Below are 8,948 nucleotides of genomic sequence, written 5' to 3' on the forward strand. Positions count from 1 at the left end.
GAATGTTTGTTTTAAAATGCGAGTTGTGCTTAAAACAAGCCCAAAACCAACATCTAACAACTTTATACTTTAGTAACTTGCAAACACACCATCTAAGTTTGTTTCTTTATATGACAAATGCAATTTACATATAATGAATTCAATGAGTTGAGAGATTCAATGTATATTAGTTCTCTGCCATGAAGTTCAAAAAATGTTTTCTAACTAAATAAATTTTTGTTAAGAGGTAAAATCCATAAGATTTTCTAAATGGAAATGGAAAGATGTAAAAAAAAAAAAGCTAGAAAATAGAGTCAATCATAAGTTAGAAGTTTTATGGAAGATAAAAAAATCAAGGTCATGCCGGGCGGTGGTGGCGCACGCCTTTAATCCCAGCACTCGGGAGGCAGAGCCCGGCGAATCTCTGTGAGTTCGAGGCCAGCCTGGGCTACCAAGTGAGTTCCAGGAAAAGGCGCAAAGCTACACAGAGAAACCCTGTCTCGAAAAACCAAAAAAAAAAAAAAAAAAAAAAAAATCAAGGTCATATATGAAACTGCTGTATTCATTAAAATTCCTTAGGCCAAAATTCAGTATACTTGTATACAATTAGAATGTAATTCTCTGTTGGGAATAACAGTGACAGAAGATGCCACTTAGATTCAACCCTTTATACAGAGAAAAGGAAAATCTGTGCTAGAACTCTCTTTTGGGAGCCTTAAAATGGCCTGCAAAAAGAGCCTGTCTTCGTCAGGGAGTATTCTGTTTCTCAACTACTTGAATTAGAAAAGACTTTCAAAAGATCAATGAAACATCCTGTCAAAGCTTGCCTCATGGGATTGTAGGCTATGAGAACAGATAAGATCAATCTGAGTGCAACAGAAGTGGAAAAGTAAGTCATGCACTTACTTAAACCTCCTTGAAATACAGGCTATGTAATCTACTGATACCTGAAAGAAATTATTTCCTGATGGACTGGCTCACAGGAAGCATTGGGGATGCTTGGTTATCACAAGCAGAGGTCTCACACACACACTGGAAGATGATGAAGGAAAGATGGGGTTCTCCTGATAAAATATACATGAGAGAAGTAGTGCTTTGCAGCCAATTCACTGGGCATGATAAAGCACGGGGCTGTGCTTACAGAAGAGGTCAAACATAAAATGGTTGATTCACCAGGAACTTCAGGACTGGTGTTTGCCTTCAGTGCCTTTGCAGAGCTCTAAGGGAGAATGTGAACTTGTAGAAACAACTAACATTTTTAAGGAAAGTATGAAATGTTGTCTAACAATTTTCCTTTTTATGAAATACTTTTCTAACATTTTTGAGATTATAACTGCATTATTTTCCCTTCTTTTTCATCCTTCCAAGCCCTCACTACACTACTTCTTGCTGTGCTTCTAATTTATGACCTCTATTTTCATTAATTGTTGCTACATGCATATACATATATGTGTATTTTTATATTTCCTAAATGTAAACCAATCATTCTGTATAGCTAGCATATGTTTGCAGGACTGACCATTTGATAGTGAGTATCCAACTGGTGTGTTCTTCCCTGGGTAGGACTATTTCCTTAAGTCTCAGGAAGTTCTATGGAAAGAGACAGGACGTTCATAATACTCAGCAATTAAACCATGGCTGGGAAAGCTGAAACTTACAGGATTACAAGGTCCTTCTGCTCCCAAGGTTAAATAGGTGGTAACTAAGGAGAACTGAAGAAATGAGACTCTCTGTCTCATTCAGCTGCAAACAAGTCATGCTGATACATTCAGAGTTCCAGTCTTCATGAGTCTCCCATTCTAACGTAAGTCTTTGTGATGTCACACATTAGAGTTATTCATATTCCTATAAGTAATCCCATACCTATACTCCTGTATTAACCTCAATAAACTCATTAATTTGAGGGAAAAGGAATTACACAGTCTTCCCTGAGAGGCAGATACATAAAGGGGAACTGATAAGTAATACAAATGGCCAACTTCTGGCTTCCTTTTTATTTTCTGTACTGAGACAAAGGCTTAGTAGGCTTTGTCTTCCACCAAAGGCTGCCTCTACCAACTGTCTGGTTGAGGACAGAGAGGCATGTTCACAGTCAGTCCTGAACATGGTCACTTGAAGCTGCAAGTAATCACCCAGAGTCAGATACTGGGGCAAAAGCTGAAAAATCAGAGGTACAGAGTAGGAAGCCAAACTATCTATCTATCTATCTATCTATCTATCTATCTATCTATCTATCTATCTATCATCTATCTATCATCTATCTATCATCTATCTATCTTCCTTCCTTCCTTCCTTCCTTCCTTCCTTCCTTCCTTCCTTCCTTCCTTCCTTCCTTCCTTCCCTTGATTTTTTCCAGTGTTTCTGTGTGTAGCTTTGCGCCTTTCCTGGAAATCGCTTTGCAGACCACGCTGGCCTGGAAGTCACAGAGATCCGCCTGCCTCTGCCTCCCGAGTGCTCAGGCTGGCCTCGAACTCACAGAGATCTGTCTGCCTCTGCCTCCTGGGTGCTGGGATTAAAGATGTGCACCACCACCACCCAGCTCTTTCTTTCTACTTATTTTATGTACATTGTGTTTTGCCTGTGTGTGTCTGTGCAAAGGTACCCTGGAACTAGAGTTACAGACAGTTGTGAGGTGCCATGTGGGTGTGGGGAATTGAACCTGAGTCCTCTGGAAGAGCAGTCACTGTTCTTCACTCCTGAGTCATCTCTCCAGCCCCAGCCAATACTTATTAACCCTATGAAATACTCCACCAAAAGAGAGTACGTACCTCTCTCACCCCACCTTATCACACTCTCTATTCACCCAGCTCTATAACTTTCTTTCTGTCTGTACAGACCTCCAGACCTCTATAGTTAACTAATGGCTAGCTCCTCCTTCTGATTTTCAGGCAAGCTTTGTTAGAGCACAATAAAATAATCACATCCCCCCCCCTTTTTTGGTCTAAAGTAAAAAAGTGTTATAACTAATATAAGAAAAACTACATACAATAAATTCAATAACTATATAAATATATACAGGCAATAAATACACTAAGTACAATAACTATATACAATATACACAGGCAATAAATACATCAACAATGTCTAGTCCATTTGGACATGACAAAATCAGAATACTCCATTAGCTGTCCTATCTTTGTGAATCCAAAGGACTGTGTCTAATTCTTCTTCTATCCTAATTCGTATTACCAACCAAAAACTATCTTTTGATGTCTTTCAATCTTATACACTTCACACCTCTTTAGTGAGTTTCTTTTCCAAATTTCTTCAACAAGGAAAACTATATCTAATGTTCAACTCCTTCAGAGACCTGAGAAGGAAATAATATTAACTGAGTAAACAGGAACTATAACTAAGTGACTTCCACAAATTGTGACAAATAACAGAAACAGCTGGTTGCCTGGATAGTCACTCAAGATTTCTCTGCACCACTGGGACATCCATCTTTGGCCTACAGGCCTAACATATCTGTCAGACTCATTGCGAAGCAGGATTTTCTGGAGGGCCTTTCTACTTTGTCTTTGCAAGGAGCATCAGTCCTTTTTTGTGTCCTGCTTGTCCATTTTGGACAACATACTGTCAGCAGTTGATGTAAGGTCACTTTCTTACCCAGTGGCTAACTTTGCCACAAATAAAGTAAACACTATATTGACTTTCTTCAATGCCCATTGTCTTCTTGAAGAAGATTGATACTGTGAGGAGCAGAGATGTCTCTTAGTCAAAAAAAAAAAGAAAGAAAGAAAAAAGCTTTCTCTCTTCTCTCTCTTCCCTCCTCTCCTCTCCTCTCCCCTCCCCTCCCCTCCCCTCCCCTCCTCTTCCTCTCTCTCTCTCTCTCTCTCTCTCTCTCTCTCTCTCTCTCTCTCTCTCTCTCTTTCTCTCTGCTGGCAGATCAGGATGAAGCTCTCAGCTACTGCTCCAGCACCATGCTCCCCATCATGATGGAGTGGACTAAACCTCTGAAACTGTTTAGGTATTACATTACATTAAGGTCTAGTAGGAGTTGATCTTTGAACCAAGTGAGAGGGAAAAATGGGACAGAGTCAGCAGAAGACTGTCGTACAATGGGACGAGGCAAGCAGGAGGCTAACCAAGCCTTTTGCACAAGGGGAACACAGGCCATTTCAAGAGCACCATTTACAGAGCACACAACAGCCTTGAGACTGATAAATCCAGCCTCTTCAGGAGAAAAACCCAAGTTTTTAGGAACCAAAACCTTAAGCCCTTCAAGGCCCTGGCCACCAGCCCTAGACTGGCCTTGCCAAGTCTGACCCTGGGTGAAGACACAGAACAATGTTCCTTTTGTACTTTCATCAGGGCCTCTGCAGTCTTGGATGAATCAAGCTTTCAACAGGAAGTAAAAAATTTCTGCACACCAAAGGAAACAGTCAGATGAGGAAACAGCTTAGGATGGAATAAAATCTGAAGAGCTAAATATCTGACAAAGCACTAATTTCTAAAAACATAAAGAACTAAAAAAACGAAAAGAAATACTAAATAAGTCAAGTGACCTAATGAATGGGCTAATAAAATGAACAGTCCCCATAAGATAAAACAAAAATGACCAATAAACACATGAAGATGGCATTTAACCTCACTAACCATGGAGAAGTGCAAATTACAACTACATTCAAGGATTGGAGGTGTGTCTCAGTGGGTAGAGTGCTTGGCTAGCATGGACAAAGCTCTGAATTCAATCCCCAGCACTGCATAAATCAAGTGTCGTGGCACAAGCCTATAATCCCCAAAATTGGGAGGTTAGAGGCAAGAATTTAAGAAGTTCAAGGTCATGGATATAGAGAGAGTCCAGCCTTGCATATGTGAGACCTTGTTGTCTCAAAAACAACAACAACAAAATATTATGTTTTATCTCACTATGATCAGAGTAGCAATTATTAGCAAAGTGATAAATAAAATAATAATGAATATTGATGAGGCTATGGACAAAGGGAACCTTATTTACTGCAGGTGGGAATGTAAACTAGTCCAACCACTATGGAAAGTGGTATGGAAGTTCGCCAAAACATTTGAAATCTACCACATGCACTGACTATATTATTCCTAGGTATTTACCTAAAATTATCCAAGTCAACAGATTACAGAGACACTTGTATGGTAATGTTTATTGCAGCATCATTCCCAATAGCTGAGTTATAGACAAACATAGATGTCCAACAGCAGAGGACTGGGTAAAGAAAATGTGGCATGGATACATAGTCAATTTTTTTTCAGGCATAAAGAGGAAAAATGTTATGTCATTTGCAATAAAATGGATATAGCTGGACATGACCATATAAGTGAATTAAACCAGTCCCCAATATGTAGTTCAGATATTTATATAGAAAAATAAAATCATGTATGTATATATGGAGTGAAAATAGAAGCAAAACCATCTAGGAGAGTAACGGGGTCTAGTGGGAGGGGAGGGGTGAAGAAATGGAAGGGAGGGAGAATGCACTCGGTACAACAATGTGCAATATAGACTTGGGTGAAAATGTCCTTATGTAACGTAGTACCATGTACAATGAATATACACAATGAAAATATTTTAAACAGAAATAAATTGTTAATCTTTAAAAAAAGAAAAAAATCTATGTTATCATTTTCAATGCCATATTCTGAAGATCTCTGAAGTGCTTTTAAGATGACCTGTCTATCTAAAATATATTTCTGCTTGACCTTGAGAACAGACCTAATATGACAGGTTTGATTGTAATGACTAACTACTAACCTGCATTTCTTTATTATCCTAAATAGTTGGCAATAACTTTTAAGGGCTGAAAACTGCACTGCATTGTGAAATGAACTGTATAGGAATGATTCATTGGACAAGACTAGAAATATATATAGAAGTATTTTCTAACAAAATCAATCTCAAATTTGTATCAATATACATAATTTATATACAATATACAAAAATCCAATCCAATGTGTAATATTTAAAACTAGTAGTTCCATTCTAAAAGTAGATTCAAAAATCTAACTTTCTATATTACCATATCTATATCCTCTCTTTTTTCTTTTCAGAGTAGATTCAATAATCTACCCTTTCACCTACTTTTTCTATATCCCTTTCAACATATGAAAGTCTGTAAATGGAATACACCATAAATATAACTAAAAGAAAAAATACCCACATGATCATCTCATTAAATGCTGAAAAGGCCTTTGACAAAATTCAACATCCCTTCACGATAAAAGTCTTGGAGTGGAGCGCCGGGAAGGTGACGCGGCTGCAGAGGTGACGCAGTGCGGTTGCGCGGCCCTTCCGGCGCGGGCAGGGCGCTGAGGATCGGGCGCCCCTCGGCCGCAGGCCACCTCCAGCGCCGCGGGATGTAGCGCCCGGGCCCGCGGCCCCCAGCAGAGGCAGCCTGCCCGGCCTGTCCACCATCACAGGAAGATCTCTGTGGTGGTATTGTGTTCCCCAAAATATTGTGTACTCTAATAAATTTATCTGGGGTCAGAGAACAGACAGCCACTAGATACAAAGGCTAGAAAATGGTGGCACTCACACCTTTAATCCTAGCATTCCAGAGATAGAAATCCCTCTGGATCTCTGTGAGTTCAAGGCCACATTGGAAATAACCAAGCATGGTGACACACGCCTTTAATCCCAGAAAGCCAGCCTTTAATCCCAGGGAGTGGTGGTAGAAAGCAGAAAGATATATAAGGCGGGAGAACCAGAAACTAGAGGCATTTGGCTGGTTAAGATTTTGGCTGGTTAAGCATTTGGCCTGGTTAAGCTTCAGGCTTTTGAGCAGTAATTCAGCTGAGACCCATTCTGGATGAGGACTCAGAGGCCTCCAGTCTGAGGAGACAAGACCAGCTGAGGATCCAGCTAGGTGAGATAGCTGTGGCTTGTTCTGTCTCTCTGATCTACCAGCATGGACCCCAATAACTCGCCTCAGGTTTGATTTTATTAATAAGAACTTTTAAGATTCCTGCTACAGATCTCTGCCCCCTGGGGCTGAGAGACCTCAACCTTTCCTCAAGCTGAAGCCTGAGGGTATTGAGGTACCAGCCAGATGTCTTCCCACAAAGGGCCTGCGGTGGCACAGGGCGATGGGGCTCCTTCTGGGAACAGAGAAACTGACATGGCGGAACTGGCCGAACTGGGACCCCTCCTGGAGGAGAAGGGCAAACGGGCAACCACCAGCCCAGCCAAGGCTGAAGAAGAACAGACATGCCCGGTGCCTCAGGAAGAGGAGGAGGAGGTGCGGGTGCTGACGCTTCCTCTGCAGGCCCACCATGCCATGGAGAAGATGGAGGAGTTCGTGTATAAGGTCTGGGAGGGACGCTGGAGAGTCATCCCATATGATGTTCTTCCGGACTGGCTGAAAGACAACGACTACCTGTTACACGGCCATAGACCACCTATGCCCTCCTTTCGGGCTTGCTTCAAGAGCATCTTCCGCATCCACACAGAAACTGGCAACATCTGGACCCATCTGCTTGGTTTTGTTCTGTTCCTCTTTTTGGGAATCTTGACCATGCTCAGACCAAATATGTACTTCATGGCTCCCCTCCAGGAGAAGGTGGTTTTCCGGATGTTCTTTCTGGGCGCGGTGCTCTGCCTCAGCTTCTCCTGGCTCTTCCACACCGTCTATTGTCATTCAGAGAAAGTCTCTCGGACTTTTTCCAAACTGGACTATTCAGGGATTGCTCTGCTGATTATGGGGAGCTTCGTCCCCTGGCTCTATTACTCCTTCTACTGCTCCCCACAGCCACGGCTCATCTACCTCTCCATCGTCTGTGTCCTGGGCATTTCTGCCATCATTGTGGCACAGTGGGATCGGTTTGCCACTCCTAAGCACCGGCAGACACGAGCAGGAGTGTTCCTGGGACTTGGCTTGAGTGGTGTTGTACCCACCATGCACTTTACAATCGCTGAGGGCTTTGTCAAGGCCACCACAGTGGGCCAGATGGGCTGGTTCTTCCTCATGGCTGTGATGTACATCACCGGAGCTGGCCTGTATGCTGCTCGGATTCCAGAGCGCTTCTTTCCCGGAAAATTTGACATATGGTTCCAGTCCCATCAGATCTTCCACGTCCTGGTGGTGGCTGCAGCTTTCGTCAACTTCTATGGGGTCTCCAACCTTCAGGAATTCCGTTACGGCCTAGAAGGTGGCTGTAACGACGACTCCCTTCTCTGAGCCTTCCCACCTGAGGGTGGAGGAGGAACTTCCCAAGTGCTTTTAAAAATAACTTCTTTGCTGAAGTAAGAGGGAGAGTCTGAGTTGTCTGTTTCTAGAAGAAACCTCTTAGAGAATTGAGTACCAGTCAGCCTCAGCTCACTGTCACAGCCACCGGGCAATAAACCTCCCCCTTTCCATTCCCTGGCTGGGAGCCACTCCTCAGTAGTCCCCTCAGCAAGGACTGCTAGTCCTTCCAGGATAGGACTTTGAAGCTCATGTTGAGATTTCATCCATTCCTCCAGCCATTTTGGGGAAAAAAAATTATGAACTGGGATTCTTCAGAAATTATGTTTGGTTTTTTCTTGAAGAAAATATGCCTCCCTCACCCCCATCCTTACTTTGTTACCTGGCTGATAACAGGCCACCCATTTTTGTAGCTCACTTTTCAAAAACAATTATAACCTGGTCCTGTCTTTCTAGGGCCTAGATCTGCTTATATGGCAGGACAGACGAAGTCACCGCCTTGATGTAGCCCGGCTAATCATGGAAGTATGTCCAGGTTTCAAGTAACTTGAGTTTAAACCTTTTTTTTCTTGGCAGAGTAATGTAAAATTAAAATGGGGAAGATATTTAATATTTAATACTAAGCTTTAAAAAGAAACCTGCTATTATTGCTGTGTACCTTGATGCAAAGACTATTATGATAACAAAAGAAAGTACAGACAACGCTTGGCATTCAAAGAAAAAAAAAAAAGTCTTGGAGTGATCAGAGATACAAGAAACATACCTAAACGAAATAAAGGCAACATACAGCAAGCCTACAGCCAACATCAAAAT

General features: G+C 41.9%; 1 protein-coding gene and 1 pseudogene across 4 annotated transcripts in view; one reads left to right on the plus strand and one right to left on the minus strand.

Annotated features, from left to right (window-relative positions):
* LOC143269256 (disks large homolog 5-like) overlaps positions 1-8,948 on the minus strand; it is a 340,382-nt gene that overhangs the window by 196,931 nt on the left and 134,503 nt on the right. The window contains exon 2 of one of the 3 annotated variants that reach the window (XR_013045670.1): positions 1,499-1,569. The exons of the other annotated variants lie outside the window; for them this stretch is intronic. The gene's annotated coding sequence lies outside the window, so the exon portion shown is untranslated. The remainder of the gene's footprint in view (positions 1-1,498; positions 1,570-8,948) is intronic. 3 annotated transcript variants of the gene reach the window in all.
* LOC143269241 (adiponectin receptor protein 1 pseudogene) lies at positions 6,006-8,837 on the plus strand (annotated as a pseudogene). The gene has a single exon (XR_013045663.1). The product of XR_013045663.1 is annotated as an adiponectin receptor protein 1 pseudogene (transcript).

This window comes from Peromyscus maniculatus, chromosome 18 (assembly GCF_049852395.1).
Source record: "Peromyscus maniculatus bairdii isolate BWxNUB_F1_BW_parent chromosome 18, HU_Pman_BW_mat_3.1, whole genome shotgun sequence".
Taxonomy (NCBI): domain Eukaryota; kingdom Metazoa; phylum Chordata; class Mammalia; order Rodentia; family Cricetidae; genus Peromyscus; species Peromyscus maniculatus.